This window comes from Alligator sinensis, unplaced genomic scaffold (genome assembly GCF_000455745.1).
Source record: "Alligator sinensis unplaced genomic scaffold, ASM45574v1 scaffold301_1, whole genome shotgun sequence".
In the NCBI taxonomy this organism is placed as follows: domain Eukaryota; kingdom Metazoa; phylum Chordata; order Crocodylia; family Alligatoridae; genus Alligator; species Alligator sinensis.
Window position 1 is genome coordinate 830,368 of NW_005842035.1, and position 9,960 is coordinate 840,327.

General features: G+C 52.8%; 1 protein-coding gene across 2 annotated transcripts in view; it reads right to left on the reverse strand.

Moving 5' to 3' along the window:
* The window catches only part of LPP (LIM domain containing preferred translocation partner in lipoma), a 432,466-nt gene extending 423,057 nt beyond the window's left edge, over window positions 1-9,409 (reverse strand). Inside the window, exon 1 of one of the 2 annotated variants that reach the window (XM_025202699.1) lies at window positions 9,389-9,409. The gene's annotated coding sequence lies outside the window, so the exon portion shown is untranslated. Of the gene's footprint in view, window positions 1-4,914; window positions 5,237-9,388 lie in introns of those variants that run through there. The other variant, XM_014519363.2, reaches the window with a different exon arrangement.
* Between the last annotated feature and the right edge of the window lie 551 nt (window positions 9,410-9,960).

The window sequence follows — 9,960 nt, forward strand, 5'->3', positions numbered from 1 at the left end:
AGAATAGCACCAACACATGAAATTCGCAGGAGACGCGTCCGCTTGAGTTACAGCAGCTGTCGTGTTAATCCCGTCACCCTTTGTAGCTCCCGTGTCCCGTGGCAGCGCGGTCTCTCCCAAACGCTCTCCCAAATGTTAGGAAGGCCAAGGCGGATATAGAGCTCGGATTAGCGTCCAGGATTAAGGATAACAAAAAGTCCTTTTTCAAATATATTGGGAGGATGAAGAAGGCGCCGGGTAATGTGGGGCCCCTGCAGGATATGCGGGGCAATCTGGTGGTTGCATCAGAGGATAAAGCGGACCTCTAACCAATTCTTCACCTCCGTTTTCTTGTGCAGGGACCGGGACTTCCCTGCTGTGATAGAAGCCGGACGCGAGGGGATCGCCTTCAGACCTCAGGTTGGGGAGGACCGGGTTAGAGAGCTTCTGGAGGGGCTGGACGCGTTCAAGTCAGCGGGTCCGGATGCTCTCCACCCCAGGGTGCTGAGGGAGCTGGCTGGGGTTATTGCAGGGCCCCTGGCACGGCTCTACGAGCGATCGTGGTGCTTGGGCCAGGTGCCAGACGATTGGAAGGTAGCTAATGTGGTCCCCATCTTCAAAAAAGGGAAAAGGGAGGACCCGGGCAATTATAGGCCCGTCAGTCTTACCTCAATCCTGGGGAAACTCTTTGAGAAGATCATCAAGGAGCACATTTGTGATGGGCCGGCATCAGAAATGATGCTCAGGGGCAATCAGCATGGATTTATTAGGGGGAGATCATGTCAGACCAACCTGATCGCCTTTTATGATCAGGTCACAAAGGCCATGGATGCAGGTGTCGCGGTGGATGTAGTCTTTCTGGACTTCAGCAAGGCCTTTGACACCGTCTCTCACCCCATCCTAATTAATAAACTAGGCGACTGTGGCATAGATGCCTACACGGTCAGATGGATTGCAGATTGGCTGAAGGGTCGCACTCAGAGGGTGGTGGTGGATGGATCATATTCGACTTGGGGGGAGGTGGGTAGTGGAGTCCCTCAGGGCTCGGTCCTGGGCCCTGCGCTGTTCAATGTCTTCATCAGCGATCTTGATGTTGGGGTGGAGAGCAACCTGTTTAAATTCGCTGATGACACCAAAATTTGGGGGGAGGTGAGCACGCTAGCAGGGAGAGAGAGATTGCAGAAGGATCTGGATAGGTTACAGGGGTGGGCAGACAGGAACAGGATGCGTTTCAATACGGACAAGTGCAGGGTGCTGCACTTGGGTAGTAGGAACCAGCAGCACACTTATACGATGGGGAACTCCCTACTTGAGAGCACGGAGGCGGAAAGGGATCTTGGTGTCATTATTGACTCCAAGATGAACATGGGCCGACAATGCGAGGTCATGGTTGGCAGGGCTAACCGGACCTTGTCGTGCATCCACAGGTGCATCTCGAGTAGAGCCAGGGAGGTGATCCTCCCCCTCTATGCGACGCTGGTCAGGCCGCAGCTGGAGTATTGTGTCCAGTTCTGTGCGCCCCATTTCAGGAGGGATGTGGACAACATGGAGAGGGTCCAGAGGAGGGCCACCCGCATGATCCGGGGACAACAGGGCAGACCCTACAGTGAGAGACTGCGGGACTTGAACCTATTCAGCCTCCACAAGAGAAGGCTGAGGGGGGACCTGGTGACCGTCTATAAACTCACTAGGGGGAACCAGAAGGGTTTGGGGGAGACGCTGTTTCCCCTAGCCCCTGCTGGCATAACAAGGAATAATGGGCACAAGTTGATGGAGAGGAGGTACAGATTGGACATCCGAAAAAACTACTTCACAGTCAGGGCGGCTAGGAGCTGGAACCAACTTCCAAGGGAGGTGGTGCTGGGCTAGAAGATCTATTAGGTCCCTCCCGACCCTAAAACTATGAAACTATGAAACTATGAAACGCTCGGAGGAACTCAAAGGCATTACCTGGAGCTCGAACCGGTTGCAATGCACACAGCTCCTCCAGGGTTTGCTTGTGTTTCGATCCCGCGGCGGGCCTGAAGCGCTTGCACAGATACACCCACACCGGCCGGGTGCTGACCGTAGCAGCATGGATGCTCAGCGCAGGTTGCAAAATTATTTTACCCCCCCTGAGGCTTTGGCAAGCTGTGCTGCTGTAGCTAGGCTGTTAGCAAGGCCAAGCTGGCTCAGGTACAGCCAGGCAAGCGGCAGTCATCACACCTTTGACCTGCAGCGCAGGCACTCCCTTAGTCTATTTACCTCCCAAGAAAACACACCTTGACTGCAGCAAACGTAGTGCGAGGCACTGCTGATTACCGAGAAGTCAACCCGGTGAGCCACCCTACAGAAACAAGGGGCCACAAGCCATACGGTCATCAAAAATGAAGGGACTTTGGGGGCTCATCCTCAAAGCAGGACCGTCCCCGCTTAGATCAGTCTGGTCCCCGGCATGCACAGGTACCTGTGAGCCCATGGGATTGTGCACCCCAGCACAACACAAGAAAACAAGGCACCCTGCCCGAGTAAAGGGCAGGGGAAACAAGGGCATCTCTGCACTGGAAAAAGCACCTTCTCACCACCCTCTCCCATTGCCTTTCTCCCTTCCCTTTGCAGCACCCGGTCCCCTTTCACTCAAGGTCATAATGAAGGGTCCAGAAGTGATGACAGGCCACCTGCTCCCCATCCCTGCCATGCTCTCCCCCTACCTACCCCGCTCCCTTCTCCGCAGACGTCAGGGCGAGGAGCTCCGCGAGATGCAGGACCGGGTGCTCATTTTATTTGGGTGGAGGGATGATTCATCCTATAGCAGACCCGTCACCAGCATCCAGCAAGCTAGGGGAATGCAAACTATACACCTGGGGGATGGGCAGGAATAGGAGCAACTAACTCCTAGATAGCAGTCTCCTCTGATATGCATAGGACGGAAGGGAATTGTTCCTTTGCTTTCTGAGATAAGGCAGGGTGAGGCACGACAGCACAGGCCAGAAGCTTGCACTTTTAGTGCACCTTTTAAAAGGTGCAAAATAAAAGGCATGGAAGCACTAAGCAAAACAGAGTATCCTCCCAGGTAGAAATAAGGAGCATTGGGGTTTTGCCCCTGGGGCAGGTGTTCAGCTTGTGAACCAAAAGTCAGTATTTTCCCTGCAGAAAAAACATCCAACTTTGAGGTTTGCAGCCACGGGATTCTCTTTTCAGTGCTGTATTTTTAGACAAAAAAGCTTTACCTCGCCTACAAAAACCAGGTGCTTCTCTCTTAAGTCCAACTCAAAATCCAGTTGCGTGCCAGACAGAAAATCTTCCGTCCGTTTTAGTGGCTGGTTCTTCGGTCTTAACCGGCCTAAACGGCAGCAAATGCATAAGGCCGGGGCAGACGCAACACCCAGATTTTGTCGAGGACTGATCACTGTTTTCTTCCATTTCCACCCATCTCACTGCGCAGTTCATGCCGGCACCGCGTGCCCGAGGTCCCTTCCCAAAGGGACTCTTTGTAGGGGTTCAGATCCATCCTTTCCGCCTTTGCCAATGCACTGGGACCAGTCAACGCTTCGCGATCGTTTTGAAGGAACCCCGAGTCCTTGCCTCGTCCCAACGAGCAGAGGACCCAGGAAAACAGCCCAGAAACACGGATCCGAGAGCAAAAAAAAGCAAAACTCCAGGGCTTACAAATTGATGGGGATAAACAAGACCTGACTGCTTCTAATTCAGCGCTAACAAGGTAGTTTGCTGATAGTTTACTGAATGTTAATTGAATCCTCGGCAGCTGTTACCAACTGTGGTGATCAACTTAATTTTAAATTAAATAAGCAATGAATGCTCAACTGAACTTCTATTACATTTCACCCAGAAAGTGAAGTATGGGGGGCTTTTAATAGACATTAAACCAGGCAGTTATGGCAAGTTAGTTGATATTTTATTACCGTAAGATAATGGCCTTATTAAATCTAAAATAACTATTCCACTCGAGGAGGAACTACCCAAGGCTTGGCTGAAGTTGGTCTGGCTCAAATGCATTACCAGGCAGCTTTACTGGCTTGTGGGGGGCTTTCCCCCCCCCTTTTTTTTTTTTTTTTAAGTAGTGAACCCCACTAGAGAAGAGATGCCGCTGAATATGGAAATCCACTACCCAGAGAACAAGTCCAGCTACCTCTAAGGTTTTCCCTGTGTTTCTCTCCCGAAGCATGAATGGATTTCATTCTCACCACACTGGGGAAAGGGAGGACATATTGCGACCATTTTACAGAGGAGAACTGAGGCACAAGGAAGATGAAGCAATTTTGCTCTATTCCCCAACAGAAAGTCCGCAGGAGGTGAATCCATCTCAATCCCAGTTAAGTACCATCCCACTGGGCCAGACAGCATGCCCTGAACCAGTATGGGATAGACCTCACTGACCCTTCCCCATTCATCCGATGACTTTTTCTTCCGCGCCCCCTTGCATCCTCCAACATTTTGCGTTGGCGCCATCGAGAAGCACGCCAAGACCCAAACTCATTTCACAAGGGATACCTAAACCCCATGAAAGAGAGACAGCATCTTTCAATGTCCACGGATCCAGCCTACTTGCAAGACCCAACGTAGCAGTGAAAGGCTATTCACCACACCGCCCGACCGCCCACCTATTCCCCCTCTAAACACCTCGACCGTCATTGCAAAGAGTAACACTTTGACCGTTCGTGAAAGCAGCACGAACCTGGACTGGGAAACCTCACATCCATGCGCGCCGTCAGAAGCAAAAGCGGTGCAAAATGCATAAATGTTTTCTACAAAATCACGAAGATCAAGGAGGAGACAATGCACAGGCCAAACGGGGATAAATTAAGGTAGGCACCGCATTCGCTGTGCAAGGCCTCTCTTCACGTCTAAAGTACGCCCTGTCTCTTTTTCAGGCTTTAAATGAGTGAGCGGTATTGCTCTACAGCAGCTAATCCGCAGGGAAGATAAAAGACTTACTACTGCAGCCAGTTTAGGAAGGACCCTGTTAGGTCTCGAGTCTGGGCCATGTGTTGGAGAGCCTGAAGTGGCCGGGTTGTGATGGTGGCAGCTCTTGTGTGTTGTGTATGCACACAAGTGTAGCACAAGGAACGGGATTCTCCCCTGCAGAACCCACCAAAAGCACCAAAAACAATTTAGAAGTCAATTAAATTCATGCAACTCGACTATAGGAAAATGGAAGAAAAGTACACACACGCACAAATAGGGCTGATGCGGGTCTCATTAATAACACAAGGGAGAAATTTGGTCCGGCCCGTGCACGAGGGCCAGCCAGGCCCCAGCTTGAGACCCCATCAAGCCACTAACGAGGAGGAACCGGGCCCCAGCTTGTGACCCCATCAAGCCACTAACGAGGAGGAACCGCTTCAAATGCTCCTGACCTGAAGATCTCCGAGCGTCTGAAAAAGGAGGGCAGGGATGCTCACGAGCCTGCATCTTGTCTAAGAAAAGGTTATGGGCAACCCACAACGCCACGGGTGTTTGTTTTCCTTTCTTGAATAGATTGTGATACTTTAGGGAGAGTTCACGAGTGACTCACGCGTGTGCGAGTGTCACCCACAGATCCCAACAGCGGATACCTATCACCTAAGTGACAAATACTTGCTGATGGAGACTTCAAAACGATCATTTTCTCGCCGCCTCTTGCACCGGCTCAGAAAGCGATCGAAGCTAATTCTCCTTAGGATCAGGGGAGAATCTCTGCTCGAGTGTCTTTGCCATTCATCCGAATCACTATGATGAGGCAACATTTTTCATATCTGGATTAGCAACACGACCACCTTTGCCTGTCTTCCTATGCCCAGAAGCACCGGGAGCAGCACCTGTTAAGCACCACGCCTGGCCGAAGCAAATGTCTTCAATTGTCGAAAGCCTGTAGGCATCATGGGGGTTTTTTTTGGTCTGTGGTTTTCGGTTTGATTTATTTTCTTTTCACTGGTTGTTTCTATTTTACAAAACAAAAAGCACACCAAGCTTTCTGACATTCCCTTCTGCGAGTCTCGACCGGCAGGCGTGAGCTGACTGCAAAAAATTGTCTTTCCCATCCCTGCGTTGAGACTGCTGCTTTGAAAGAAGCCCTTCAAGTAGTCGTGGGGCTCCTGCAAAGTCCTCCCGCATCAGGAGAGGGCTGAGATAATGGACCTTAAAAGCATGACGGTCCCTAAAGGAAGCGAGTGCTTCACTGGTGGCACTGAGTGATCCTGCTCTTAATGCACCCACCTCAAAGTTTATTTAGGCTTCCCTTTTCTGCACCCACTGAACACGGCTATTGGGGCGGCACGCCATCTTGGCCATCGTCCGCACCCTGTGTGTTCAGCGGTGGCTATGAAGGCCGGACGCAGCGGAGATACTAGAGTGAAAACTGAAGTTCAATCCTGCCAAAACCCAGGGTCCACCTATTGCAGCACCTGTCTCCCGCCGGGACTACCGATGATGCCAGGTGCTCCTGAACAAAGCTCCCAATCCTTCTTGGTCAAAAAAGACTTTAAATGTGGCAAGTTTAGCATCTCTTCCACATCGCAATTTCATTAAACATCCCCCCCAGGCCTTGTGCTACAGGACACATTAAATAGACGCTCTCTATCCAATTTGCTTACTTGGTGCTTTTTATTTTACCAGCTCTCCTGCGCCGATTTGCAAACACCGGCAGTCTCTCTTAATATCTCCTTCATCAGATTTTTTTTTTCCCCCCCCTAGCCCTTAATCATTTCCATCATCCTGCTCTGAAATGCTCTAGCTTCTCTTCGCTGGGGATAATGAAGGGAAAGCAACTTGCTTGAGGTTTCTGGAGGCGTTAACAGATCTGGCATCCAAACGTGAAAGAATTATTTTAACAAACACGATGATACCCATGCTTTGAAATCAAATGACAGGCGCCTACCCTGATGGGGGCCCTCTGGATACTATCATAAGTCATAATAATAATAATAATAATAGCAATAAGATTAACCACTGAGGAAGCCGTTCTGATCCCAGGGCAATACTAACAGCCCTTATTTTGCACCTTTATTACATTCAGAGATCAAAAGTATGCCTCCCCATGGGCATCCAGGCTCCTGCCCCCCTTGCACATCCCCCGTGCAAACCCTCTCTACGCGTCGTGTCGCCCTAACGTGAGCATCCTTCAACGTCTAGCAGGGGCGAATGTAACCATAAGGGAGATGCCTGAATGCTTATGTTCGAGCCCTGGCTCCTGCCAACTGCAAGAGCGAGGCCGAGGCAACGGTGCAGTCAAAGTGGGACCAAAGCTGGTACTCAGAATTAGATCATTTTGAGATCTGATCTGCCTCAGCATGTCATAAGCAAATGGTGATCACTTTGGAAACTGGGATTTCCAAAGGTTGCTGCGCTGCCTCTCGGTCTCTCTTTTATGCAGCAGCAGGGTACCGATACAGTTTTAAATTATTTTGTTTCTCTCGTTTGCTCTTTTCCCGTCAGCTGCCCTAAGGTTGTTGCTGGGTAGGACAGTCCAGGGTGGTGCAGTCTCCATCCCTGGAGGTTTTGAAGACCAAGTCATGGCTGGGATGATGTGGTTGGGGCTGGCCCTGCTTTGGACCAGATGTGACCTCCTGAGATCCCTTTTACCCTCATTTTCTATGGGCTGATGGAGTTGGGGCTGCTCCTGCTTTGAACAGGGGCCCCTGCCGCCTCCTCCAGCCCTCACCGTCTATGATCTACGACATGCATCTCATTAACAGCTAACTAATTAACCAAATCAATAACTAAAATATATATTTAACCCCATAGCAAACCGTGGCCAACAGGAGATGCAGCACACCTTTCCACGCAATGTTCCCCCTGCCACCCATCCCCAACCACGTTTGGATGGGAAAATCCCCATCGGGGAGCATGCAATTCAATTCTCCACCACCAATTCAATCTTAGGCCTCACCGCCAAGACACCTAACGAGGCAGGGAGACAGCGCCAATTGTAACGGGTGATTAAGATGCATATGACAAAGGTAAAGATACTCCGCGAAAAAGGAGAATCCTGGGAAAGCCGCCGTGCTTGCAGAGTGCTAGAATAGGGAGCAAAGCAGGTAACGCGTCTGCCACACGACCAGTTTGCTATAATTTGGAGTGGAGCATACGCAGCCCCGAAACGCGTGCACCGAAGCGTGCCGATAAACCGAACGGGGCTCAAAGAAACAAAAACGGACGATGGAGCGAGCGGAAACAGTTTGCAAGAGGAAGCTGGGCCAAGAGACCATCCAGCAGGCTGCCTGCAAATGCAGAAGGGAGTTCAGGCCCGGAGGTGAGGAGGAGGTCTGTAGGGTTGGAAGCTGCCACGCTGGTCTAAAAATCCCATCTCAGCTGGTAACCAGCTGCCACGAGCCACCGGGGCCTATTGATTCAGAGGGAAGCACACAAGACCTTGCAGAAATACTTCCCGGTCATTGCTCTGGACGGCAGGATGGACGGGAGCGCTGCGGAAATCAGGGTGCACGCATTTTAACCGTGCGGCGTGAGAAGACACAGCGAGGGCAACGCCAGTGCCCGATGCAAACCCGAGCTGCCTCCAGTGTAGACGCACCTGGACGGATCATGCATCAAGACCAAGCGAGAGAGAGAGGAAGCATGCATGTCAATGCAAGCAGCAAGGATAAGAAAGGGAAAAAAGCAGCCTGACCACAGCCCAAAAAAATTTCTGACAAAATTCCCATCATGCTGCGGAATAATTTTCCTTGCCTTTTGGGATCCGTGCGTGATAAAACCCTGGAACGGAAATGGGCTGAATACCCCCATAGGTCCTTTCAAGGAAGCATCGACGCCGGACAACAGCTCTCAGGCAGCCAGCAACTTGGACCGCAGCTGAACCGGCGACCCGGGAGTGAAATGTTCTGGATCCCATGCTCGCTCTCTTCCCCCACGGTCCTATATTTAGGCACCCCTGGCTGGAGCAGCTGGGAAACCATCGTACACCGTGGCATCAAAGCCTCCAATCTCCCAGACTACTTTCTGCATCAAACGCTTTGCTCCCTGCTGCCACGTGCTAGGTCAGATCAGGTGCGTCTGGCCCAGGCTCCTGTGTCCCACGCGGCAGGCTGGAAGGGAGAGTGAACTGGGTCTCAACGGGGTTTTCCCCCTGTTCCTCTCTCCCTTGCAGCCTCCAGCATTGCCGGTCCAGGAAGCTCTGCTTTGTGCCCCTTACTCCCGTGCTCAATAGCTCCTGATACCCCTTTTCCTCCAAGCACGTGTGCAACCCCCTGGTGAATGTGGCTGAGCCGCGAGCGTCCACCACCGGGCACTCAGCGGATGGCTCCACTCATCCTCCGTCAGGGTGCAAAGACCCCATTGACATTGCCCACTTGGACAGCGGCCCCCTTCGCCCCAGCAGCACCCTACCTCCACTCCCGGCGGCCCCCAGTGAACTTTTAGTACCGGGCCCTGCTTCGTTAGAGAGAACGATAATAATAATAATCATTATTCCCACCATTTTCAGACCCTGTTTCTCTCTGCTCCCCGGCGCGCCGCAGCATCGTCCCGGCAAGGAGCAACGCGGCCGCCGCGCCGAAACCCGTGGGCCTAAAGACTCGAAACGCCGCCGACCCCTCGCCCATCGCGGCGGCGTGAGAAAGGCAACGCGCGTGCCAGCCCCGCTCGGGGGGGACGACACGGCGCACGAGCAGCCCTTGCACCCGTACCCCCGATGCACACGCAAGGCCTCGGGGTGTGCACGGAGATTTCTCCGAGAAAGTCAGAGGGGACGGGGCTGGGGATGGGCAGCAAAGCCATGACCACCCCCAAAAAGACCTGGGGGGGGGGTGTCCTGCTTGCCTGGAAGGGCTGCAGAGGCCAAACCCTGCCAGGGGCAGCGCGGGGGCACCCTGGGGGAGGTGTAACCCCCTCTCCCTGCACATGCAGCAGCACCGCAGCCCCCGTGCACCCTGCATGCACCCCGGGGCGGGGGCGGGGGCACGTGGGCCCGGGGATACGCACCCCCTCCCCCCGCGCCGCACCGGGCAGGGGCAGGGGGCAGGTAGGGGGGGGGAGGGGAGGGGGAGG